The sequence below is a fragment of the Mesocricetus auratus genome, unplaced genomic scaffold (assembly GCF_017639785.1).
Source record: "Mesocricetus auratus isolate SY011 unplaced genomic scaffold, BCM_Maur_2.0 Super-Scaffold_100694, whole genome shotgun sequence".
Classification (NCBI taxonomy): domain Eukaryota; kingdom Metazoa; phylum Chordata; class Mammalia; order Rodentia; family Cricetidae; genus Mesocricetus; species Mesocricetus auratus.
Window position 1 is genome coordinate 188,554 of NW_024429268.1, and position 27,308 is coordinate 215,861.

The following is a 27,308-nucleotide window of genomic DNA, read 5'->3' on the forward strand; positions in this document are numbered from 1 at the left end:
ATGACTTTCCTCACAGGGCTGTTAAGGATGGTAATATATATATTTGACAGTAAATGCTTGCTAAATGGTTATGGTATTATTAATAAGGTAATATTGTAATAATATGGTTGTTATTTCTAAGTGTATGGTGCTACTTCAAAACACAATCTGTAACGCTTCTCTTGTTGGACCCACTGATTAAGGGCCTTATAGAATACCATACTGTATTTAGTTGGTACTTCACAATTGTTTATACATAGCACACTAAAATGTAGAGGTTTTAGTAAGTATTTCTAAGTGCAAACAACAACAGCAGCAACAACAAACCCCACTGAGTTCTTTTAGTGACTTCACAAAATAAAATGCAAATGAAGTCAGTGGGCTGAGATGCCAGCACAGGCTGCTAGTCTAAGGCTTGAGTCACTCAGCATACTCTATCTCCTGATCAAAGATATGAAGCTCCACAACGCGAGGCCTGTTTAAAACGGCGACTGTTTCTAACATCTATACTGTGATCTATAGGACTGAACATTCTATGAAACCGAACCATCAATTCCTATTCTAAAAGTATTTTATTTCATACATTCAAATACGTTCAAATGTGAAATATATATATATATATATCCAATACAAAGCAAGTCTCCTTTAAACATAAAGAAAACAACAACTCAGCCAATGTTTCCCACAGTTTCAGTCTTCCTTTCATTCACCTTGGGGGAAATCACGGTAACACCCCACTTGATGACAATCAGCATTTAAGACTAGTGCTGCCACCCACTAATCAACTTCTACACTTACCTCCCCCGTCACTTCTTTGCTTATGTCCCCAAGGGGAACTTAAATTTGTCCAAACTGTTATCAATAGTGCAGTTATTCTAATCGCTACCCGCAATGGAGTAAACTATTCTCTACCACGCGCCTGAATTATTTCTCCAAAGTGGGAAAAGCACTGTATCCACCTTTCCGGCCTTGAAAGGATTCTGATACAGAGTGCTGTTGATGCTGTCAAGGACATGTCACATTGACTAGTTCTGTTGTTTCTTCCTCCAGTGATCATCACCATTTCTCTCAATTAGACCCTCACACATGTGTCCTTGACCCTTTTTAAAGCAACAGAGCCTGAAACTGCCATCCTAATCCCTCATACATGGTCAATCCTCAGGACCACATGGTCCCGCAAGCTGTCCTCTGACATCTGCACACTTGCACAGCACATGCATTCACATTTTCCATCCCCGCATAGACAATGCTTGACACACACTCTATTCAGCACCGCACCTTCTGTGCTCTGTGCTTGATTTCTAACTACCCGCTCCCTTTCTCTAGTTAACCACGCTGAGTATCTAAAGTTCATAAGCACGAGCAATCAATCTGAGGTCCTCAGATTTCCAAGTTAGTGTCTATATAAACGGGCAAGTATAAACAACAGCCTTGTCTTACATTTTAATGTCCCTCAGAGTGTCTCACCAGTATGTTGTAACTAACATGGCAGATGAATCCAAATCTAAGTCTGAAAGGAACTGTTTACCATAAGCATACTGCAGAAACATCTGAGGGCAAATCGAAAGCCGAACAGTCTACAGTGTAGGTGGAACGGTTTTCTTAAGTTATAATCATTTGTGAAATACAGCCAACTGGGCTGAGAAGGTATTTGTGATTCAGACCGTAAAACACAAGGCCAACCAAGCACTGCTTCACTGGGTCTCCAAACTTGCAGGGACCAGGATGGCAGGCAGGACAGGCAGCTTATAGCTTATTTACCTCTGAGCAGTCCCTCCACACAGGACACCCTAGCAAGCTAGGGTTGTACACCAGACAAGTCCAATAGGAAGGAGAGGCTGAGTAAGGCTTTAGTATGCCAGCCTAGGTCATGTGTATGCAGATACAAGTGTGTGTGCTTAACCTGACTTTACAGCACCCGATGCTGGAGAGATGAACCGACGTAGAGCAATAAAGTAGAGCAATGGTACCTGCAAATAACTGGCGTATGGCCATTGTTGATTTTTCAGAAATACACTATCGTACTATACATTCTCTATCTTGTAACTAAGTCATCCAAAAACTTGGAAATTTCAGTAGATTTCTTAAGTCAGAATTCAGGTAGTTTTAACTAAGAAGTAAGAAAGTTTATCACACATCCAGAAGGCTTGAAAGCACTCCAAAACTCAGTCATTTTCAACAAAACCTTAATAAGACATACTTAGGAAATCAGGCTGTTTTTAAGCACTATTGGTATTACAGGCTACAAAGTTCCCCAAGTTGTAGATCTGCAGAATGTGTTCCAAACAGCCCACAGGTTACGGCTGCCAGCGAAGGGAAGTGACGCCAGCTAAGGCAGCTAATGGGTCCCTTACCATGTCAGTGTTCTCTAGGAACCCCAGCTATACAGGCTCCTTCTAACTCCTGCAAGATGCACAGGCCACATATTCCTTCCTGATAGGCAACCAAGGCACAAAACATCACCAACCAAGGACAGGGACAGATGGCAGAACCAATTGTATTTTCGTATAATGGCCACTGACACATGAATCCTGTGTGAATGAATTACAACAGCGTCCAGTCTTCACTCTTGTCTTGAGAAACTAAGACGGGGAAGGGAACACAGCAGTAAACTCAACAGGTCGAAGAGAAGAGGCTGTGCACTCAAGGAGCAGGGCAGCCTCCACTGTGCTAGACGTGGCTATCTCAGAGCCATCAACTGCATTAACTCCCCTGAAAACAGCCACAAAAATATAAATCCTTAAGACTTTTAAGTACATCTCTACTCAAAGGCAGAATCCATAACCCTTAAAGTAACAACGTGTCCTCATCTCAATTATCCCCCAAGCACTCCAAAATGTGCCATTTCTGCCTTCATTTCTATAAACCGAACTAAATTCATTTCACTGATGCTGTTGCTGAAGCCAAAACTGAGAAGTGTTAAAGTGAGATGATTCAAATAAGAGCTGTAACAGGAACACAAGAATTAGGGGTTTTCATGGAAAGACTACAACTGTTTTTGGTTAGGTTGACTGTTGCTGAAACACAAAAAGAAAAACCAGCAAGACAAAATGTTTTCTCACTTCCTAAAATTAAAGCCTAGAGTTAATGAAGACTACATTGAAAATCTGCTTTTAAATTAAGACTAAATTTAGCTGTTCCATTTTGGTCACTTATTGTGCATTCGTAGGTATGGCTTGCACATGTGTGGATGAAGGTCAGACAGAGGCTAATGTGGAATGTCTTCCTTAACTGCTCTCCACCATACACACCGAGGCATGCAGTCTCTCTCACCTAAACCCTCTCTCAATTTGGCTAGTCTAGCGAGCTAGCTTGCTCTGAGGATCATGACTGTCTTCTGAGAGCTGGAATTCAGGTGGACTGCCAGGCCCACCAGATTCACTCTGAGGAAGAGTAGAGAGTCTGGCCCTTACGTCTGTGTGACAAGTGACTTACCCCGTGAACCAGCTCCCTAACCTTAGTACAGTAACATCTTAATATGATAAAAATGTAAATGATTCTGAGAATTACTGAATAAAGTTATTACTAATTTTCTACTCCTAACCCTGGCTTTCACTTCCAATGTGGTACATACTTACGAAATGTACAGTAAAATTATTCAGACCTAAAGGAACTCCTGCATGTGTACAACAGACTTTGGCTCAAGTGTTTATAAGAATGGGGAGGACAGCCCACATGTCCACCAGCAGAATTCACAAATAAGCTATGTAAATAGCTAATGAATTAGTTACTTATTTCCTTTCTATGGCAAAATACCTGACATAATTTAAAACAACAAGAATTCATTCTAGTCACAGTTTCAGGCATCATGGCAGGTGGGTGTGACTGAGTGCCAATCACCTTTAGGAGTGGTCTTCTCCCCTTGGTTAATCCTAAAAGAGTCCTCACAGATATACTTAGATATGTGTTTTACTGATATCTCAGGTACTTCTCAACCCAATTAAGTTGACAATCAAGATTAGTTACCATGTGACTACTCCTCATCAACCTGACATCCAAACATATCTCCCTAAACTAGAATAGTCCACCCCTGGTCCTCAAAATGCTCATACCCATCTCATAAAGCAAAATGCATTCAGTGTTTCTCCAAGATTCTCCACAGTCTTCACAGTTCCAACACTTCTCAAAGCCCAAGTTCAAAGATTCCTCTGACCCTCAAGGCAAACTATGAGTCCCCAAAAACCTAAAAATCAAAAGCAAGTCATACAATTCTAGGAAACAATGGCACAGAACATTGCTGCTCTAAAAGGTAGGAAATGGAGACAGAAAAGAAAGACAGGACCAAGAGGAAGCAAATGAGTCATGCGCAGTGTCTAAAGGATGTTCTGTGTCAAAGGCCTTCAGCAGCCGTATCTGGACGCCACAGCAGGTCACCTGGCCTCTCGTCAGTCAGGGCTAGTCTGAATGTGGCCTTCAGGTTTCCTTGGAAATGTTCCATTTTCCTGGCACCTTCAACAGGTTTAGATTTCACCTTCTAAAGTTATATGTATACATTGCAGGCCTAACTGAAGAGTCTTCTCACTCAGTCACTGGTTGCCTGGCCTTCCAGCTTTCCTTTGAAGTTTGGGTGAATTTTCTATGATCTCATACTCCAGAGCATTTTCCATGTCTGAAATGTCTGCACCATGCAGTCAAGTCTGTCAGCTCAAGCAACAGACTGGGCCTTTAGGATAAAAGTCACACTGGCCTCCAAGCACAAGCATGGTGAGATAAGTGTTGGGGAAATTCTGAGGTGTTCTTGTTGGGAGCAGGGTACCCCTATAACTATTCTTCTCAAGAGAAGCCAACCAAATTCACCCCTTCACACCCGAGCCTGTGATGGTTGGTACCTAGCTGATTCTTGTGCCTTCATTGCAAAAATCCTATCTGAAACCTCCTGGGCAACCTTTCCTTCATTCTTTCTGATGGGTCTTCTACCTGACTTTCCCCTTATCCAACTCAAAACTGGGAGAGCACAAGTTTCTCCTTAAACTACTTACATATCACACCCTTCTTCATTTTCTCCCTGGGTTTCTTTTACAGGCCAAATCTAGCCTCATGACTCTCCACCTTCAAACAAACATCACTTCTTTATTTCCCACCCTGGTAAGAGAAGAGGTTTTGACTCCTCTTGTTCTTATCCCAACATAGTCAATTTTATTATTTTAGCTTTTTGATTATCTCCACCTGGGTCATTAACATTAATGGGTCTTCTCTGCTCTCATTGTCATCAATCTTACCCTTCTAATCAAACTTCCATACTGCTGCTCCCGGAAATTTCTATAGGACAGACATACACATTTTGTTAAACGATTTAACCCCAATGATTTTCTACAGCTGGCTTTTGATATACCCTCTCCCCTAACCATTCTCAGACCATTTCATCATGTCTGTAGAGCTGTCTCGTGTCTACTTATCAACCACAGAAAGAAAGGAACTAATAGTCACTAGATAGACTGATTACACTAGACTGATACAAACACTTGTTGTTTTGTTTCAGAGGCAGGGTCTTAAGTTTCACTGTTGCCCAAATCTCAAGAGTCTCCTGAACAGCAGAGTGTACGGGTGTGCACCACCATACCTGTTCTGCACCACCATACCTGTTCTGATAGAAGCTGCTTCAGCTAATTTAATCCTTACAATAACCAGATTCTCTGCATGGCACTATCTACATCTTATAAACTCAGGCTCAGAGACATTAAATATTTTGCCCAAACTCAGTATTACTGAATGGCAAGGATTTGAACCTGAGACTTGAAATTCTGGAATCTATTTTCTATCCCCTGCCACTATTTTCTATTCCCTAAGTTGTTTCCTTAGGAAGGTGGCCTCTTACTCCACTTCCTCAAAGAGCCTGTTTCCAAGAGTTATTCTTAATTCAATACTAACCAGCAGCAGGTGCTCCCAAAAGAACTATGCAAAGAGACAGCTGAAAAGATTCATGGTGCAGGTATGGTGACAAGTCTACCTGCTGCTGCCAAGCTAGAGGTCAGAAAGAGCTAGTAACTGCACGACCTTGATTTTCACTGATACTTCTAAACCTACACAAACATTTGGTTTGAATCTTCATTAATTAGTTGTTTTTAAAATACACCATTTTTTGTAAATCCATGTAAGCACACCAGAAAAGGAACGGTTGGTATGTTATAAATAACCTGTGCATTCAAAAATCTCAGCAATCCTTTTGCACATCCACCGAGGACAGCATTTATTATTTTACACAAGGCTACATAATTTCAGTACTGAAATTTAAGGCTCACAAAATTCATCTAAAATTTAAATTATGTCTTTTAAACACAAAATGAAAGGAGCGTCCATTCAAACAACTACCATTTGACAAGCACACAAAAATTAAATCAGGAGTTCAAGGCCAGCCTGGTCTACAGAGAGAAGCAAATACAGAGAAGCCATGTCCCCCCAAAAAAAAAAGAAAAAAGAAAAAAGAAAAAGAAAAATTAAACCAGGACCAACACTGTGGCTCAATGGTAGAATGCTAGGTTTTATCTCCAGCACAACCAATTTTTAATAAAACCCTAATAAAGATTTTCTACAGATATTAGTCAAGCTTATCTATACTTCTTTAGGCCATTTCAAGGTTTTAAGAAATGGCTCTGAGAGAAGAAACATAAATATGTGTCCAAAGGAGAATAAAGTCTGATTCTTGAACAAACAAAAATCAAATCCTCAAGTCTCAGAGATATCCCAAATACTTGCAATTACTTATTTTTATCTCTTTCCAAGGTAGCAAGTATCTACAGAATTATTAGTTAAAGCAAATTCAGCATGTGGGTCATCAATTCCAATAAGTTATATACCTCCAAATTAAAAAAAAATCTACAAAGATGTTTTTACCAATGTCTGTGGCACATTATTTATAATAGCCATAAAGTCAAAAAAGTGTAACAACTCAAATGACCATAAACAACAAGTGAATGATAATCAAAATATAAGGCAGCTCCTACTATTAAATATTACTAATAATTTAAAAACATAAAGTACTAGGGGCTGGAGGAGATGGTCCAGTGGTTAACAGCACTTGCTGCTCTTGCAAGAGGACTCAGGTTTGGTTCTTAGCACCACGGGGCAGCTCACAACTACCTGTAATCCCAATTTCAGATGATGCAATGCCCTCTTCTGGTCTCCAGGGACACTGGGACATATGTGGTACAGGCAAATACAAATAAAACCCACACACATAAAATGAACATTTTTAAAAAATGAAGTACTGATACAATACAGATAAACCCTAAAAACGTATCAACTGAGTGGATGTTAGGTGCAAACCACCACACACCAATCATGCAAATAATTTTTGTGTTTTGTGAAATGTCCAGAAGAAGCATCTCTAGACACAAAGTACATTAGTGGTGGGAATGACTGCAAATCAGCACAGGAAATTTTTTAGGCTGTCAAAACAGGCTGTAGAACCGGATGTAGCCTTGGCTGTATAACTCTAACTTTCCTAGAAATAACTTAATTATAAATTTAAACAAGTATATTTTAAGGTATGTATCACCTGAACAAAGCTATTAAGGGAGGAAGGGGAGACTAAAGAGATGGCTCAGCAGACAAGAGCATTGACCATTCTCATCATAGGACCTGAGTTCGGTTCTCAGCACCTACAGGATCTCACAGCCATCATTAACTCTAGTTCCAAGAGACTCGGTGCCCTGTTCTAACATCCCTGGGCACCAGACATACATACAGGCAAAATATACAAACAAACAAAAAAATCCTTGGGCTGGGGAAGGGGGGGGCAAGACAGGAGAATAACCAAATTTAAACATGCTATTTTTTAATTTTTGTAAGTTGAGTCTGGTTCATTCACAGAAATGAAAACATCACCACAAGATGACTTAAGTTCTACATATATAAGTGCTTTAACCTAACACTAAAAGTCACATTACTGAGCATTCCAACTTAAAGCTTACCCTATCAGCACAGGTATTGATCCTCCCTCAAAACAATACCTAAACACGAAAAAGTTCAATTTCAAAGATCCGCCTAAACACACAGGTCATGTGATATACAATTTATCACCCTACTAAAGACACAGGTAACAATGGCAACTCAAGTCCAGAAGGGAAAGAAATCTTGCCTGGCCACAATGACCAAGAAAGGCGGCTCTCAAACCGAATGCTTTCTAGTCTCTCAACAGCAGAAGTACAGACAGGGAACAGCCACCGGGGGGAAAAGCTGGGCACGGCAGGGAGGGCACACGCGTGTGAAGTGTACACCGGGCCATCCGTCTGTTGCTGTGAGTAGAAAATGGTTCTACTAACCTGAGTTTATACATGTTAGTCTGGAGAGGACACAGGCAGTGAAATAGGAACTTTAACAAGAGAATTAGGATAACGGCTCAATATCCACGACAGCAATGGAAAACAAAAGCCAGATGAGAACGGCATCAGGAATTACGGTAAAGGATGTGAGGGGAAAGAGTGAAAGACGACAACTTACAAACCTCCAACACCTTCTCCTTCAATTTCCAGGACAGACGATAGCGCTGACATTCACGGGGCTGCAGAGAGGGCTCGGTTGTTAGCAATGTTTGGGGCTCTTGCAGAGGACCAGAGCTCCCAGCACAAATATCAGGCAGTTCACAACTACTTGCAACTTAAAAGTCCAGATCTGATAACGTCTTTTCTGGATTTGTAGGGAACCTGGGTAGCATAAATTCTAGTTGTTTTTATAATAGAACCCTGGAGACAGATATTAGGGGATGAAGGATCAGAGAAGCAGAGTCAGTCACTAGCGTTCTGAAATCTACCAATGCTCAGACCAGAGAAACAATCCTGTCCTCAAACTGCATCCTCAGATTGCCTCTCTGCTCCAGTCACCTCCCACCTTCTATCCCTCTCTCCACCCAGCCATATCACTCCTGTCTCCACCCCCCTAGTGCTGGGATTAAAGGCTGGGATCCCAAGTGCTGAGATCTCCTTTGTGTGGGCTCTGTTTCTCTTTTAGACAGATTCAAGCTCATGTAGCCCAGGTGTCTGCCTCTGTCTGAGTGCTGGGATTAAAGGTGTGTGCCACCATTGCCTGGCCTCTGTGGCTACCTAGTGGCTTAGCTCTGCACTCTGATCTTCAGGCAAGCTTTATTTGCTATAGTATAAACAAAGTATCACCACAAACCTGAATGTACACATGTGCATATAACTCTCCCTATATACTCAAAATTTGAAATAAAAATAAATCTTTAAAAAATTCAAACTAGCTATAACTCATAGAAATATTCAATGATACAAGTTCTATTTTCCCTTAAAAATGGAAACATTTACCCTTCTGCCCAGAAATTCACTTCTAGGAATCTCTCCCCCAAACAAATAAGCCAAAATCACAAGAAGTTGTAAATTCAGGTTTATTCACTGCAAAAGACTAGCAATTGGTCACAAAAAACAAACAAACAAACAAAAAACACCAAGAGGGGACAAGAAGACCTCACTCTGGTATGTCCACACCATGGTGGCCTGTGCAATTATGCAAAGGAATGAGGAGGGTCTCTATGTACTGACCACACAAGGATTTCTTAGCAAACATTAGCTTATCAAAGCAGGAAACCTTCTATGTATGGGGAAGAGCAAATACCAACATGCAGGCACAAGCATATTTGTTCTAAGGAAGATAAATTAAAAATTACAAGTCACCTTCAGGAGGAAGGGCACTGGTCGGGGAGCTAGGTAGTGAGAGACCTCAGTGGTTTCCGTGGGCAGAACTCAGTGGCATTAGGCTGATGAAGGAGTTCAATGGTGAGGTGCTAACGTGAAAGCCTGATGTGAGTTCGCCCAGAGAGAGGACTGACTCCAGAAAGATACCTTCTGACTTCCATATGAATACACTTGCACCCTCTCACACCCATATATTGATACATTCAGGGACATTGTGAACGAAGAGAATGACATCTTTATCTTCACTACCCTGACTGAAACGTGACAATTCACTGATCATGAATGCTGGCATGAGACTACAGCGTTTTGCAGTACCCTTCATTAAGAAACTGAAGTAAAGGCTAGGCACTTACTACCTTTGATCCCAGAACTCAGGAAGCAGAGGAAGGCAGATCTCTGGGTTTGGTGCCAGCCTGATCTACAGAGGGAGTTTCAGGACTACAGAGAAACCCTATTTGAAAACGAGAGAAAGGAGAGAGGAGAGACAGAGACAGAGAAAGAGAGGAGAGGAGGAATGATGGGGGAAGTCCTTCTGTGTATATGTCTCTCTTCCTGGTTGATAAATAAAGCACTGATGGCCAATAGGGAAGCAAGATAGGTGGGACTAGAAGTCGAGGAAGATTCTGGGAAATGTAGTCAAGAGTAGGGAGTCTCCATGTGATCCCGAGGAAGAGAGGATGTGTCAGGATGCTTATAAACGGTAATGACCACAGTCAGTCTCTTTCTAAAGGGAAAAAGGGGAATATGATATAGAAATGAATACTTTGTCTTGGAATGGATTTTAATTTACTGACACAAATTTAAGGTCAGTTTTGTGATATGTATATTTCTCCTCTTGTTTAGGTATTACCTGTGTTTGTATAACTCATTTAAAATATAATGTATAATTAAATACAGATTATAGTTACCTATAATAGTCAGAACGTATAGTAAGGTTAGTTAGCTTTTTTAGACATATAGAGATGTATTTGAGATGGATAGATATTCTTCAAACCTTTCAAAGACCTGCAGAATATATGACATTTAAATGGTTTAGGGACCGGGCATTGGTGGCACATGCCTTTAATCCCAGCACTCGGGAGGCAGATCTCTGTGAGTCCAGGGCAGCCTGGTCTACAGAGTTCCAGGACAGCCTCCAAAGCAATACAGAGAAACCCTGTCTCGAAAAAACAAAACAAAACAAAACACACACACACACACACACACACACACACACACGGCATTTAAATGGTTTAGGGTTTTTCACGATAGTGAGACACAACTACTCCTGGCACACCAATTATGTCTGAGAGGAAGATGGGCATCAAAGAAACTTGTTATGGAGTTTGCTTTCAACGTGGCAAGATTAGCCATTTGGGCAAGAATCTGTTCTTGCCTAGACTGTTTGATTATTGCTGTATAAACTGGACATGCAGAACCCGCAGGAAAAGTGACTGCTGAACTTATGAACAGTCTTACAGGGTTCCTATTTCATGAAGGAGTCTGCCAGACTTTCTGCAGGACAAGGAAAAATGACTGACAAACTGCCCACGCAGATGGGCAGTTTAAAATTTTCTACTTTGCTGAGAAGTCTTCCAAATACACTGTGGCCTATGGGCTGAAGATGGATGCCCCAATGTTACAGAGGAACTTCAGGTGACTGTCCAGGTAGCCAGATGTCTTTGTCAATTCTAGTGTTTATATATTATCCTTCTGTGGTCTTTGATGAAGTTGAAGACAGACAGTTTTAGTTTTCCTTAGTTAGGATTAAAGATAAGCTACATAATAAAACTTTAGATTCACAAAGATAGATGATATTTTCTTTAAATCTTGCTAAATGTTAATGGACTAAATATTGTATTTATAGTTATTGCTTAATAACTGCCTTGTTATATATTTTACTGTTACAGTTAAAACCTTTCTTTTTATTTAGACAGAAAAGAGGAGATGATGGGGGAAGTCCTTCTGTGTATATGTAAATAAAGCACTGTTGGCCAATAGGGAAGTAAGATAGGTAGGACTAGGAGTCAAGGAGGAGTCTGGGAAATGTAGTCAAGGGTAGGAAGTCACCCTGTGATCCTGGGAAGAGAGGATGCATGAAACTGGGTCCTTGGAAAGATAAGTCCTTACAGAAATATATATTAGTAATTATGGGTTAATAGTTAAGTCAGAGCTAGCCATTAAGAAACCATACCAAATGGCCAACAGCTTCATAATGAATATAGTGTCTTGTGTGTTATTTGGGGACTAAAGCAGTGACAGGACCCAGGCGGGATCCTGAAACAGAGGGACAGAGAGAGAAGTCACTACAACGATTTTCATTGTCCTGTGACAGTTATTGCCAGTATCATTTATATTCACCAACACTGAGATTACAGTAGTTAAGCAAACACTTATTTGTAGTTTTCTAAATGGGAAATAAATGTTAAGCCTCAGGTGAACATGTCTGTTACATCTGAACATTTCTCATGGTCCAAAAACAAAACAAAACGACAACAAAAAATTTACAAAAATTGGGCTGGAGAGATAGCTCAACAGTTAAGAGCACTGACTGTTCTTTCAGGAACTGGGTTCCATTCCCAGCACCCACATAATGCCTCATAACCATCTGAAACTTCAGTCCCAGGGGACCCAACACCCTCTTCTGATCTTCTCAGGCACCAGGCATAACTGTGGTATACACACATACATGCAGGCAAAACTCCTATACACTACCTTTTAAAAATTAACAATGTATATTGTAAGAGCTATAAATACATAGCTGCCTGTATGATCTCAACCAATTGTAATTGGTTTAGACAATCACCTAACATCGTATTGTAAACAAACGTGGAGTTCAAAAGTGTGTTAATTCACAACAGTTGTAGACAAGCTAAATGATCACTTAAGACACCTGTAAGTGGGTTTCGTGAAACTTTGAGGTACTAAACTGAGCACTTGGTTTAACAGCTCTCATGCTGTAAGACATCAGCAATAAGGAAGCCTGGAACAGCCTCCCCTGTGCAGTAAGCCATGGGAAGACGCACTACTCAAAAGGGGTCAATGGATTAATTTCACGTTAACTTGGCAAAGAACACAAAACTGAAAATACCCAAACACACAGTTCAAAATACAAGGCTCGACCAGTGAGACAGCTCAGTGGGTAAAGTCTGAAGACCTGAGGTTGACTACCTGAGCTCTTATGACGAAAGGAGAGCTGTAATTCCTGACAGTTGTCCTCTGACCTCCAGAGTGCATCATGATGTACATGCCTGCCCCTGAAATGTCTGTATGTATGTGTGTGTATACACACACACACACACACATATATATATATATATATATATATATATATATATATGAACAAAACAAGCTCAAAGGAAACCATACCTCAATAAATAAGCAGAAATGTACAGGTGTACACATCAGCCTGGGCAAGTATAAAACAAAAACAGAAACAAACAAAAAACAGAGATGAGGGCTGGCACTTACAGTAGAAGCCACTAAGACATAGAATCTTCTATGTCACATTGGATACAGAAAGCCAAAAAAACACAAATGAAAGAAGTTAATGTAATGAGTACAACAGATTGGATACCAATCAATATAAGATCTGTTCAGAAAAAGTCACCGACTAAAGTAAATGTCAGGAGATTGGTGGCCTTAAAAAATGGTGCTCCAGATGAATAGCCAGTGGTACAATGTTTTCTACACAGGCCCTGAGTTCAATCCCCAACACTCAGGGGGCAAGCAGGGGGCTCTACTAGAGTGGGAAGCCAGAAAACCAGCCAGAAGCCCATTGGAGATGGAAACTAGCCCCCTCAAAGCAACTGTGAGAAAAAGACACGCGGCCTTTTCCTGATACTGCTGTCACAGCTGGATTCCCAGCATGCCCAGATGTGTGAGCTTTTCCCACTCACCGTTACACTATGACACCGGAATGAGGTAAGTTCTGAAGCTAGAATGCAAGTATAACTTACACATAAATGGGTAGATATGACAACTATCACGCTCAATTACCAAAAATAAATCCCATACCTTCACAAAACATAGCCAATCCTTTCTGCATGTCCCGTGGCTGAATTTATGTGACCATGAATTCATAGCTAGATACAAAACAGACCATGTTCTGCTAGAGCATGTTTGTGTTTCTGCCTTCCTCTCCCTTAAACAAGTCCACTTGGTAACCTCAACACTGTGACCCCCTATACTCAGCTCCCCACCAGATGGCATGGAATAAACACACCAACTGCTGCCTAGAAGAGGTAGACGTGGCAAAATGTTATGTGTGACTAGCAGACTCACCCAGATGTCAACAGCTGGGTACTTCATACGGACAGTTTCATTGTGCTCACTCGGGTTAAAGAAATCCTTAGAGATTAAACATGGGGCATGGGGAGGATGCTCAAGGGATTCTGTTTAGTTTTACAAATGAATAAGCTCTGGAGAACTACTGCACAGCAGAGTGACAGTAACTAATAACATTGTATACAGCCAGGTGGTGGCGCACGCCTTTAATCCCAACACCCGAGGCAGAGGCAGGCCGGATCTCTGTGAGTTCGAGACCAGCCTGGTCTACGAGAGCTAGTTCCAGGACAGCCTCCAAAGCCACAGAGAAACCCTGTCTCAAAAAACAAAAACAACAAACAAACAAAACACTGTATACTGCATACATGCTGGAAAAAAAAGAAGAAACGCTAAGAGGAAATCTTGAAAGTTCTTATAAGAGGATAAACATGTGAGGTTATTGGAACTACTCATTGTCTGACTTTGTCATCTAACAGCATTCACGGGATCTGAAGTATAATATCTCAGAAGTAAGGGATCAGGTGTAGCATGCACAAGGCCCTGGGTGCCAACAAAGCAAAGAATAGCTATAGTGCTGTACGTCACAAATATAAACACGTTTCACCTTAAAAAGATAAGGGGAATTAAACATCAAATTCTCAGATTGATGTAAAGTAAGACACTGTAGGTAAAAATACAGCTGGGACATAGTAGGAATCTCCCTGCAAATGATGATTTTCTTCTAAAACAGTGGTAGACGTTCCTTAAAACCCATGAACGTCTAATTCATGTGCATTTACTAGAAAATGATTACAACCCATTAAACACAAGGATAATCCTAGGATAATGAACTTATTCAAGTAGTATTTGTAAAACTTTCCTTAAAAAGGAAATTAGAAGTTCATTGTTGATTTATACATTGCACTTATGAAACACATATTCTATAAGACAGAAAACACTAGTAAACAAAATATACCAGTTAATATTAAATGTTACACTTATTTTCTTTACTTACTTCAAAATTAGGCTTTCTTAATAATTAATGTTATTTGGGTAATCAATGCTTTATTAAGTAAGTTTTACATTTAACCTGTTATAAAATGGAAAATGTATTGTATTTACTTTTCCTATTGCTGCAATAAAATACCCTGACGAAAGCAACTCTAAGGCGGAGGGCTTTATTTGTGTCACTTTCAGGGCACAGTTCGGTGTGAAGGGGGGCTCAGGGGCAGGGGTATGAGGCACCCGGTCTCACTGCACCCACTCAGGAGGCAGACATGATGAAAGCCCATGCTCAGGTAGCTTCCTCCTCCTTACTGAGTTCAGGACTCTGGCTGGAGGAACACTACTGCCCATGTCAGCCTACTCGAGATGATTCCTCATAGATACGCCCAGTGATGTTTCTATAGTGACTCTACATCCTACTAATTTGATGAGTGTATGTACAATGACTGTCTGTAAACAGAAAATCTCACTCCCTTAGAGGTTTCCTGAAAGCAAACCACTGATCCACAGCTGGAGTTCCTACCTGGCTGACAGTTCAGCCTTCAGCACTCTACTGTACCCTGGCATAATACAGATATCCTAGGGATACTGGTTAGTTAGTACTCTAAATACTGTGAGAACACAATCGACTCTCTGAAGCTACTTTGCAGAAGACCATGGTTCAGCACCCATATATTGGCTCACAACCATTTGTAACTCCAGGTCCAGGAAATTCAACTTTCTTCTGGACGTTGCCACCTAGCACACTCATGATATATACATGCACGTGGGCAAATACTCATACACATAAAATATGAGCATTTAAAAATTTGGGGAAAATGCAGTTATTGAAACAAGCTGTACAAATTATAAAACTGATGGTATTAGAAAGTTAAGAAAGAAGATCATGACCTACAATCCTGAGGGAGATCAAGAGCAATAAATAAGTACATTGAACTTCACAGTTCTATCCTGCTCCCAGGACTCCGTGAAAGTTAGCGGAGCTCTGAAATCAGACCCTCAAAATTTTTACAAAATGAATCCAGCAGCCTTCTCCTTTTGATCATTCTCGTTATTCTTCTTGATTGTTGAATATAAATATTTACACAATCATTCTCTCAAGCATACGTTTTCAACTACAGAAAGCCTCAGATACCATAAAGTATGGAGTTTGCTCATAGGAACATCTAGTAATTAGTAAATAATTTTTGTTCTCTTAGAATGGGTACCAGATGACTATTAGGAGACTATCTGTTAAGTCTAAATATCTAAACAGCATTAAAAAATACTAAAATCACTTAATTTGTATTGAAATTTAGCTCAGCCAACCTCTATACCCTTCCTACTTTGATTACTATGATTACAAGAGGATACCATGAACATTTAGAAAACTTGAAAATTTGCCAAGAAATATAAGTACACGAGGCTCCAAAGGTGTCACATACAATTGACTTATCTGTCAAAATCTAGTTTAAAAATGATATAGACTAGTAATCTTTATGTGTTTTATTGTTAAAGAGAAATGGAATTATATTCTATAATTATCACCCACCTATAGCATACATGTTCAAATTGACAGTTATAATCCATTATTACTATATAGGTCAGGAAATCAATTTAGTAAATATGAAATTCTTTTATTTCAATGCTTGTTTATTCGTGGTTTTTTGGGGGGTATGAATACTAGGCAAGCACTGTATCACATGGCTGCATTCTAGTAGTGATATTTTGTTTGTAACCTAATAAAGCTTGCCTGAAGATCAGAGTGCAGAGCTAGGGCACTGGTTAGCCATAGAGGACAAGCAGTGGTGGCCACACCTTTAATCCCAGCACTCAGGAAATAGAGGCAGATGGATCTCTGTGAGTTCAAGGCCACCTTGGGCTACATGAGAGTGAATCAGTCTAAATGAGAAACAGAGCTCACACAAAGGGGATCCCAGTACCAGAGAGGAACATAAGGCAGGCAGTGCAGACTCAGGGGCAGTCTGAGTTTTGGTGAGAGTATTGCAGTTTGCAGTCAACAGGATCGTCTCTTTTTAGTCTGAGCCTTGATAGAGGTAAGAACTCTCTAGTGGTTGGCTGCTTTGCCTTTCTGATCTTCAGCTGGAACCCCAATACCTGTCTCTGGTTTTATTATTTGTGTTACACATCCTTAACACTTCTAGTATTCTCTTTGAGGCAGGTCAGTGGGTTGTCAGGGCTAACCTGACCCATGGTCTTCCTGCATTGGCCTGCCGAGTAGCAGAGGTTTTAGATCTTCACACCAGACTCACCTTGGAGTTTCACATTTTGTTGTTGTTGTTGTTTTAAGACAATTTACTACTGTACTGTCCCCAAACAAAGAAACGTGGGGTTAAGATCCTGGCAGCACCCACCCTGCTGCCAATCCCCACTCTGGGCATGTGGACACGCCACATGTGTGAGAGCCATCCATCCCATGTGTGTAGTGCAAGCTGGAGGCCAACGTTAGGTGTTGCTCAGATGCCATCCACCTACTTTGGGTTGTTTTTGAGATGACCTCTCTCATCCTGCAATACCAACTTCCCCCTAGAAGGTGGTTTTCAAACAGTTAAGCCTCCAGCATTTTGTACATGCTGTGGATTTTTCTTGAACCGCCTGCTCCTAATCAACGGCTTTCTTTTCAACTACAAAATCTTCCCTGTTTGCATACCTTGCTTTCATCTGTCAAAATATAAGAGTGGTAAGTAGGGTTTCCAGCTTTTGTCTTCATAACTGGACCCGGGCTGAACTACCCTCTTGGGTAAAATGACCCTCCTACCTCAGGGCTCTCCAGAAGCTGACATTGCAAGGAGTGTTGAGAGCAGAAGACACACTAGAAGCTCCTCTGCAATAACGGAGTCTGGCCCTAGATCCAATTCCCCAGCACCAAAACCCAAACTAAAGACCCCTGCTGCCTGTGTTTTAAACAAGCATAAAGCCCACTCTCATTCAGGTGTTCATTATGGCTATCCTTACACCAGCTGTAACTAGTGTTGCACAGTGCCACACAATCTCCTTACTGCCGCACTTGTTTAGTATAGGGAGCCTCAAAAACAAACAAAATAACACTGATGTCTGGAACTAATGACACAGACCTATAATTCCAGCTACTAAGGAGGCCAGGGAAGTGTTCCCAAATCCAAGGCCAACCTAAGCTACAGAGATAAATCAAGGCCAACCCAGACAACTTCCAGAGTTCTTGTCAAAATGGAAAAAAAAATATTCAAGAGGTCTGGAGATATAGCTCAGTAGTCATTTGCCTACCCAAGGCCCCAACAACAAAACTACCATGGTGTCATAATTTTGCTGTCACATAACTTGCTTCACTTATTTGGGTATTGCTCAAGGGCTTTCAAGATTATCTTCAAGCAGCATAGTTTGAAAACCATTATTCATGTTTCCAGGTAAAAATACATTTTTTAAAAATAAAAGATAACACTGAAATTACAAAATCCAGATTTCCTCCCACAGATTTTATTACTACGGACTGGTGAGATGTCCTAGCATACGAAGGTCCAATGATCTGAACTTGATCTTCAAGTCCATATAATGGAAAGAGAAAACCAACTCCTCAAAGTTGTCCTCTAACCTTTTCCTGTGCACTGCGCCCTTGTGCATGAGCAAGCGCGCACGCACACACGCGGAAAATTTTTTTAATTCTGAAAAGGAAGCTAACAGGTGGAAATGAGTCTATTGATTATAAATATTAGGATAGAAACAAATCAAAACTTTAGAATAGCCAAAGTGATCTCAAACATTAAAAACAAAACAAATGGGGTTGAAGAGATGGCTCAGCAGTTAAGAGAAATTGTTGATTTTCCAGGACTCAAGCTTGGTTCCCAGCACCTACTTGGTGGCTTACAAACAGTTGTTAACTCCAGCTCCAGAAGACCTGGCACCCTCTGCTGGCCTATATACATGGCACACATGTATTGTTTTAGTCACTGTTCTATTGCTGTGAAGAGACACCATGACCAAGGCAGCTCTTACACAAGGAAGCCTTTAGCTGGAGGCTTGCTTACATGGCAGGGAGCATGGCGGCAGGCAGGAGCCGTACTAGACAAGTGAGTGAGTAGCCGAGAGCTACATCCTGACCCACAAGCAGCGAGACAGAGACAGAGTGCACACATGCCTGGTCCTGGCGTGGGCTTCTGAAACCTCAAAGCCCACTCCCAGTAACACTTCCTCCAAGACCACACCTACTACAACAAAGCCATGTCTCCTTAGCTTTTTCAAACAGTGCAAATGGCCAAGTCAATTATATGCAAAACATGTACAAAGCTGCCACTGAAGAGCTAACACAACAAGCAAAATCACTCCACCCACTATGAGTCTTCAACATCCCACACCCTCCCTCCTTTCGTATCTTTTGGGTCCCTTAGTAGTAGGGACCTACCCCTCTCTATAGAATTTCTGAGATGGTCTTTCATCACCATACCAAATAAGACACATTAAGTTGAATTTCAGTAAACTATCTGATGTCTAGCATCACACATTTCTGTGACACGTGTCAAAGTCTAGTTTCGACCAGGATAGCAAAGATGGACTTCTTCCAGTGTAAAGCATTTGCAAGAAGGAGAATCAGCAGCCAGTTAAGTCAAAAAGCACATATTCAGCAAGTCATTGGCACAAACTTAGTGCTGAATATCAATGTTCTGTAACATTAACCTATAAGCAAAGCATTTAAAGACGTAATCTTTAAGATGGAGGAGTCCGTTACTCTGTACTCTTCTCCTTTGGTCTCTCTCCTAAGCCACTTTTACACTTTCAAGTTAAGCCTGGCACCTGCATCCATTCCTAGGACTCAATCATTTGGGACTTAGGAGCCTGTAAGCTCCATGGCTTATCAACCTCATGCTCATGCAGGATTGCAAACCTTTCCTTCTAGTCCCATCAGAGCAGGCCTCTTTCCAGCTCTCAGGAAGGAAGGTCTAAATCCTCACCTTTTCTCCAAATTGTGAGTTTAAGAAGTCTAACAGGCACAGGTAATTATTTTAGTGTGTATAGTTAGTGTGTTCTATGTAGTAAAGGCATTTCCCCTTGAATCTGGTGATAGTTTCTATGTATTTTATGCTCATTTCTGTGTGCCCATCTTCTCTTAATTCCCAAAATCATTTCCCTAATAATCTGGAAATTTTTCATTTTCTAAAGCATAAACTGTGTCAAGTACTATTTTCTTAGTTTTTAGTTTTATTACTACACATGAAGGTTATATATTCAACTTAAAATGTTATCTCCTATTAGGAGTTATGAACTAAGCAAAACAGGATGGGATGTTCAGTTATCCACCTGCCCAGATGGCTCAGCAGGGAAAGGCACCTGCCCCCAGGCCTGGTGACCTGAGTGTGTCCCAAGCACCCACACAGTACAAGACAAGAACCAAGTGCCACAAGTTTGTCCTCTGACGTCCACAACTGTATGGTAGGGTGCCTGTATGTATACATGCTTGTGTACACATACACACACTTTTAAAAGAAAGGAAACCTCCACTAAGAATGCTATTTTAAATAAACAATAAATTATCAAAACATAGCGAGCTTCATGAGATGGAGACAGTGTAGTGGAAGGGATCTAAAGTATATGGAGAATGATACAGGGAAAAAATGAGAACAAGACAAAGTCAGGCCACCAAATCAGACATCTGACCCTATATAGCACATGGGAAGGAGGGGCAGGTAACTCAAACACCAAGTCATTTCTGCACTGAAGAAGCAGAATGATCTTCCTTGGCATGGTTCTTATGTTACTATTTTCTTACAACTTACCCTTTTGAAAATTATCTCACTATGCTGGGAATGCACCTCAGTGGTGGAGGACTTGCCTAGCATACAAAGAGTTTGAGGCTTCCCTGGGTTCCATCCCCAGCACACTGACCCCAAAAGCTTGCAAAGAACCAATTCATATATTGTATTTTCAGTTGTCTATCTATAAATACATGTGCACTATAAAAACTGGCAAAAAACTAAAATGAACCACTTCTTAAAGATAATCACTATTAACATGTGTCTTCCAAAAATACAAACTCTATCTATACATTAAATATTAATTTCTAATAATTTTGTACTTCAATACACAATACTGTATTACAGAAATGCAAATATTTACCTAAACAATGCTAAAATAGTCATCCACAATAAATCCAACTAAAAAAGAGTGCACAATAAGGCGGCATTAAGCCAGCACTTGGAGGCAGGGGCAGGGAGATCTGTGAGTTCTAGGCCAGCCTGGTCTACAAAGCAAGCTCCGTGACAGCCAAAAGCGGCATGGGGAAACTTTCTCAGGGTTAGAAGGTGTTAAATCACTATTATCACTTTTTATATCATTAGCACTTAAAATCAGGCTAGCTATTTCAAATTATACATCATTTTGAAAGCTTCTGTTACATAATTTGCTCTTAAAAATTGTATTTCTTTGGGACTAAAGAGATGGCTCAGCAGTTAAGAGCATTTTCTGAGGACTCAGGATCAGTTTCCAAAACCAACATGGTGGCTTGTGACTCCAGGTTTAGGAGACCCAATGCTCTCTTTTAGCCTCTGTGGTCACCAGGTCCGGTCTCTGAGAACCAGGCACACATATGGTACATACGTGTACATGCAAGTAAACCCCCATACATGAAAAGTCTTTTAAAACTGTATTTACTTAGATTCTTTCTAGCAATGAGTGGGCATGCGTCCCCAGCTTCTCAACAGAAGTGGCTTATTGTAACACATCCCAGATTTCTCACGTTTTCTTCTCTAGTCTGCCCTTTTTTGCCATGTGAAGAAATTTTTCTTTTCCTTTAGTTTGCAAGCCCTCTTTGATAGTCTAAACATTAAATTTGCTTGTAAAAACATTTTTTAGTTTGTCATTTGCCATTTATCTGTTTATAATGTTTTATCATAAGGAAGTTTTACAATTCTAAAGTAACTGAACCATCTTCTTTAAGGTCTATATTTTCTGGTACGAAATTTCTCTACTGAGACTTGAAATTATTTTTTTGGTTACTAGTTTTTTTTCTAAAAAATTTGTAAAAGCACACAATTTCACCTAAAATCACCACCATTTTACAACTTTAATTACTTATACCAGTGCATGCTTTATACAGACTTAAAATTGGCAGTCTGTTTTCTAAAGTACTTTCTGACACAGGCCTTTAAAATAATGCTAGCTTATTAATTGGTTTTTAAATTTTTTTGAAGGTCAACGAATCATAACATCACACTCAATTTAACAATAGCCCCAAAGTTCCACAACTGTTCATGTCTACACTATCAGTACTCTCCAGTGTTTTCTTTTTCCTTCTCTTTTATCTTTTTTTTTTCTTTTGAGTCAGAGTTTCTCTGTCAGCCCTGGCTGTCCTGGAACTCAACTCGTAGACCAGGCTGGCCTTGAGCTCACAAAGACCCACCTGCCCCTGCCCCTGCTAGAAGTTATATATGATGTATTCCGTTGATGATCAGACATCAATCCTTAAAAGTGCTCTCACTTTAGTCTCTACTAATCTTTCTATTTCATATAAATCAGACTTTCAGGGTGAATCCTTGGTTAAAAGTTAAAGTTAGGCCGGGTGTTGGTGGCACACACCTTTAATCCCAACACTCGAGAGGCAGAGGCAGGCAGATCTCTGTGAGTTCAAGGCCAGCCTGGTCTACAGAGCTACAGAGCTAAAAGAGTTACAGGACAGCCTCCAAAACAATACAGAGAAACCCTGTCTAGAAAAACCAAAAAAAAAAAAAAAAAAAAAAAACGAAAACAAACAACAACAAAAGTTAAAGTTACTCTCCAAGACCACCATCTTGCTCTAACCTCCCACCTGGGGCTTTCTTTATACCTTCTTAGCTCTGATGGAAACTACACGAAGTCCAGGACCCTTCTTTTTTTCTACAAGGAGGGTTAAGTCAGTACTTAAATTTCACAGGCTTTGGGAAGATTTGAAATGGAAGGATGTACATGAATGTTGACATGAGCATTGTGCTAGGTACTAGCGTCAGATTTGTTCTTCCCTGTCCCTGGGTAAAGGTCAGTCTAGTGGAAGAAACCACCAAGTGTCATCAGAAGGTTAAGCACTCAGAGACAGACGGACATCATGAAGACCAGGGCCAGCTTCTAGACAGGACAGCAGGGCCAGCTCTCCTGAGATGGAGAAGCCTCCGCTGACAAGGGTAATAAGGAAAGGAAGGCATGAAGTTCACACAGAACACAATGGAATGCAATCAAGGTGAGCCTGAGTGGAAGCAGGAGAGCAGAAGTACCTTTCTTCTGTTCAGGTTCCAAGGGAAACATTAAATACTATCAAACATGGGCTTTTTAGAATTCCGATGGTCAAACATCAATGGTATGCTATGTTTTATAAGGTAGTTCTCCAATGTCCACTGCTTTGTTTAAAAGTTATGACATTCCCATGGAATCTGCACACTTTAGGAGCTTAAAGAAAACCTAGATGGCATCACTTTAAAGACCACCTTAGGTGCTTCCTGCCAAGACTTCAATGACTGAGTTTGTCCCTGGGACCCACAAGCTAGAGTTACGTAGACTACTGTGCTATGGTGCTTACATATGTGTACTGTGGTTCATGCACACGCAAGGATGTCTGCTTACACACAGTAAGAAAATGAATGTAGAGCTGTCCCTTAAAATAGATGGTTAACAGCTTTCTCTTCAGTAATATCTAAAAAATAATTTCAAAATGAAACCACTGATTCTCAAAAACAACTTATCCTATGATCTTATCGGTAAGGGTAGAAAGACTATACTTTGGAACTTACAGAGGGTTCAAACTGCAAGTAATTCATAACTTTTGGGGGCCAAGTAATTCTGCTTGATTTAAAACATGTTCCTTTAACTTCACTTTCCATACTGAAGTATCTCACAAGACACTTCATCCCAGTAGGAAACAGCCTTAAATACTAACCTGCTTTACTTCAAAGGCAAAGAGATAAAAGCAAGTTTCCATCAATAAATAAATAACTCAAAAGTCTAAGTAGTGACCCCTTAAACTAGAATTATTTCACACTGTTTGGTTTTCCACAAGGACACAGTAACTAGTTATGGGGGTGGAGGGAGAGACACAAGAAAGATGACAAATTCCACTATAGAGAAGCATGCAACGTTATTATTAAGTGTGTACTCTTTTTTGTTTTGTTTTTCGAGACAGGGTTTCTCTGTATTGTTTTGGAGGTTGTCCTGGAACTCGATCTGTGGACCAGGCTGGCCCTGAACTCACAGAGATCTGCCTGCCTCTGCCTCCCTAGTGCTAGGATTAAATGCATGCGCCACCAACACCCGGTTAAAGTTTCCACTCTTAACCAGCTCAACAGGACTATGTTTTCTGCAACTAAAATTCGGGGTACTCAGTAGTAAAACCCTAGGATTAACTTAGTCCAAAAACTTGATGCAAGGTACCACCAAGATCATGTTCTATGTTATTTAAGGGATACAAAGTACTTATTCCCTTGTCGTTAATGCTCTCATAGTCAAAATGTATGGGCAATAAGCTTTCGTGGACAAAATTAAATAGGGTAAGAAGGTGGAGTTCCCTAGAACAACAGAGTCTGCGTTGTGTCTAAAGACACCTGGCCAAATCAGCCCAGATGTATGTGGCACATTAGCAAATCGGGCCACACCTACCAGGGCCTGACCACAAGGCTCAGGAAAGACAGTTTGCAAACTGATAAAACATCCTAGCATATCTAAAGTTGGTTGGTTTTTTTTTTTTTTAGCAAAATAGTTTTTTTTACAGCTGATGATAATGAGGGGAGGAAAGGGAAAAGGTTAACATTTTTACAAAGCAGTTCATTCAGCCTTTCCTCCCGGACTTAATAAGCGCTCCCCCAAAACTTCCAAAAAAAAAAAATGGGCATAACAAGAGATAAAACAGGTCAGTCTTGTGTTTGCATACTCAGAATTTAAATTGAGACATAAGTGCTCAACTTACTATGGGAAGCAACAAACATAAATTTTAAGTAAAAGTAAAACCTAACACCTTGAAACCTTTCCAAACCAAGGAAAACCCCATATCCTTATTTTCTTAAACCGCACTCGCTTCTTCAGTTGTGTTAAGCTGAGGTCCTAGAAACTTTAAAAAAAAAGGGGGGGGGGAATCTTAGGTCCTCTTCTGTCACCCCGGGAAAGTTGCCTTTCTAAAACCGTGACCACTTATCCCAGTGTTAGCCTCCGGCTGTTTTAATGACACTCCAGCAAAGAGCCAAGGAAGTACACACAACTCAGTGACTAAAGACTTGAACAACTCCACGGCGTTTCTGCATGCGTGCTTCCCCCCCCCCACCAGCCAACGACTTCGAACTAACTCCAAGCACCAACGGTGACCTCGTCGGAAGGAAGGAGTGGGGGGAAGGAGATCTTTTTGGCAGACCTCTTTGGCTCCCCTAACTTCGGAGATTAGGCTCGGGGAGTTAAGTCGTGCGTTGAGCACCGGGCTCTCTCATTTAGCGCACAGGGGACGGGGGTGGGGAGGGGGCGTCCGGGACCACGCGGGGCGTTTAAGACTAAGGAGGAGCGCGAGCCCCGGGCCACGGGACAAACCCCCCGCGCCCCAGCGCCCCGGACTCGGTCCGCCTGGCCCGGGCGCCCGGTTACCTTTGGGGGGAGGGGAGGGGGGGTCAGAGCGCTCGCTCCCGCCGGGCCCGGGGGCGCGCCGAGGCCGCAGCCGCCGCCGCCGCCGCGCAGGGCCCAGGCCGACTCCACAGCGCTGGCGGACGCCCCGGGGCTCCGTGCGCTTTAGGGGAGGAGGCGGGGGGGGGAGAAGAAGATATTAAAAAAAGGAAAAAGAAAAGCACAGCGCATCCCTGAGCGCCTGCCCGGGGCCACGCTCCCGGAGAGGACGGAGCCCGAGGCTCCCCGGTTACCCAATCCTAATCACTACCCCGCACCGTCGCAACAATGCGAGCCCCGGCTCCCCCCTCACACACACAGACACCGAGAGCACGAGCACCGCGGCGGCTTCAGGGCCGCCCGGGTCGAAACGGAACCCACAGGGCCGAGGGGAAGGGAGGGGAAGGCGCGCGCGGTGCGGAGGCCGGCGCCACAGGCCGCGCGCCGTGAGTCCGGCTCCCCCTCCTCCCCCAGTGCCCGGTGCGTAGCCCCGGGCCTGGCCCCCGCCGAGTCCTGGGGCCCAGGCCGAGCCCGGCCGGCCAGGGGGTGACTCAGGACCGGGCCCTGCCGGCTCCGTTCCGCTCCGCCCTCGGCGTCCTACTACGCCCACGACTTCTTCCCGGGCCCCGGCCGCCATTCCGCCCGGCCGCGGCGCCTCAGGCCTCGCAGCCGGCCGGGCAGCCGGGGGCTCGGCCGCCGCGGCCCGAGTCACTACTGCGACGCCGCGGCTCTGGCCCGGGCCTGCGCTGCCTCCCTCCGCCGCCGCCGCCGCCTCCTCCCCCGGCCACCGCCGCGGTCCGAGCCGCTACTCACCCGCATCTCCGGGCGCCCCCCGACGCTCGGGCGACGGCGTGTAGTGCTCGCGGGGCCCCGCCGAGGTCTGGCCGCGTCCCTCAGCGCCCGGGCTGCCCCGCCTGGAGCTGCGTGCGACACGGCGCCCGCTCCTCCTCCTCCTCCTCTGCCCGCCTGCCCGGCCCTCCTCCTCCTCCTCCTCCCGCCGCCGCCGCCGCCTGCACCACGCAACCTCCGCCCTCTCGCCGTCCCTCCGCCGCCGCTCCCCGCCCTCCCGGCTTCACCGGCTCTGGCGACCACGGGGCAAAGCTGTTGGGCGGGGAGGGAGGAGGGAGGGAGGGAGGAGGGAAGGCCGGAACGCACCGCCATCGGCGTCCGGGGCGGGCGGGGGGGAAGGGAGAGCCGAGGAACCGTCGCCGCCATCGCCGGGCCGGCGGCGGCATGGGAGGGGGCGCCAAGAAAAAAAACCTAAAATCCCAAGCCTACCTACCTCCCGCGGGCCCGGGTAGCGCCTCCTCGGCGGCGTAGGCCCCGCTCGGCGCGGCCGAGCCTCCCTGCTAGGCCATGACACCCACCCGCCTCCACCCGGGCTTTCCTGAACGCCGAGCCCCGGGCACCGGCCGGACGCGCCGGATCCTCCGCCAGGTTTTCCCGCCGCCCTCGCGTCGGGTCGTCCCTCTCAAGTCTGCGGCTTCCTTCCCGCCACTTCGGACTTCTCGTGGTGGGGCTGGGCGGGTCGGGGGGAGAGGCTGGGGGTGCTCCGGCCCCTGAGGAAACTTCCGGAAGCGGCCGTGGGAGAAGGGGGGGCTTCGGCCTCCCCCTGGCCCCTTCTTCCTGCGCGCATATCCCGGGAGCTCGACGCGGAACGACCGACCGCAGCCCCGCCGGAGCCCGGGTGTCGTCGTCTCGAGGTCCTGGAGTTGAACCTGAGGCGGTGTCACACACACACCCCAAAAAAAACATCAGCGCAGACTCCAGAGGAGGCGGGAAACGCGCCTCTCTCTCTCCCCCCCGACCCCCTTCCTACCTGCAGGCCCAGCGTGTGTGTGTGTGTGTGTGTGTGTGTGTGTG

The 27,308-nt window shown here is 43.2% G+C and overlaps 1 protein-coding gene across 2 annotated transcripts in view; it reads right to left on the reverse strand.

Moving 5' to 3' along the window:
• The window catches only part of Cul1 (cullin 1), a 64,514-nt gene extending 37,652 nt beyond the window's left edge, over positions 1 to 26,862 (reverse strand). Inside the window, exon 1 of one of the 2 annotated variants that reach the window (XM_013126280.3) lies at positions 26,728 to 26,862. The gene's annotated coding sequence lies outside the window, so the exon portion shown is untranslated. Of the gene's footprint in view, positions 1 to 26,258; positions 26,409 to 26,727 lie in introns of those variants that run through there. The other variant, XM_005087501.4, reaches the window with a different exon arrangement.
• Positions 26,863 to 27,308: the final 446 nt, after the last annotated feature.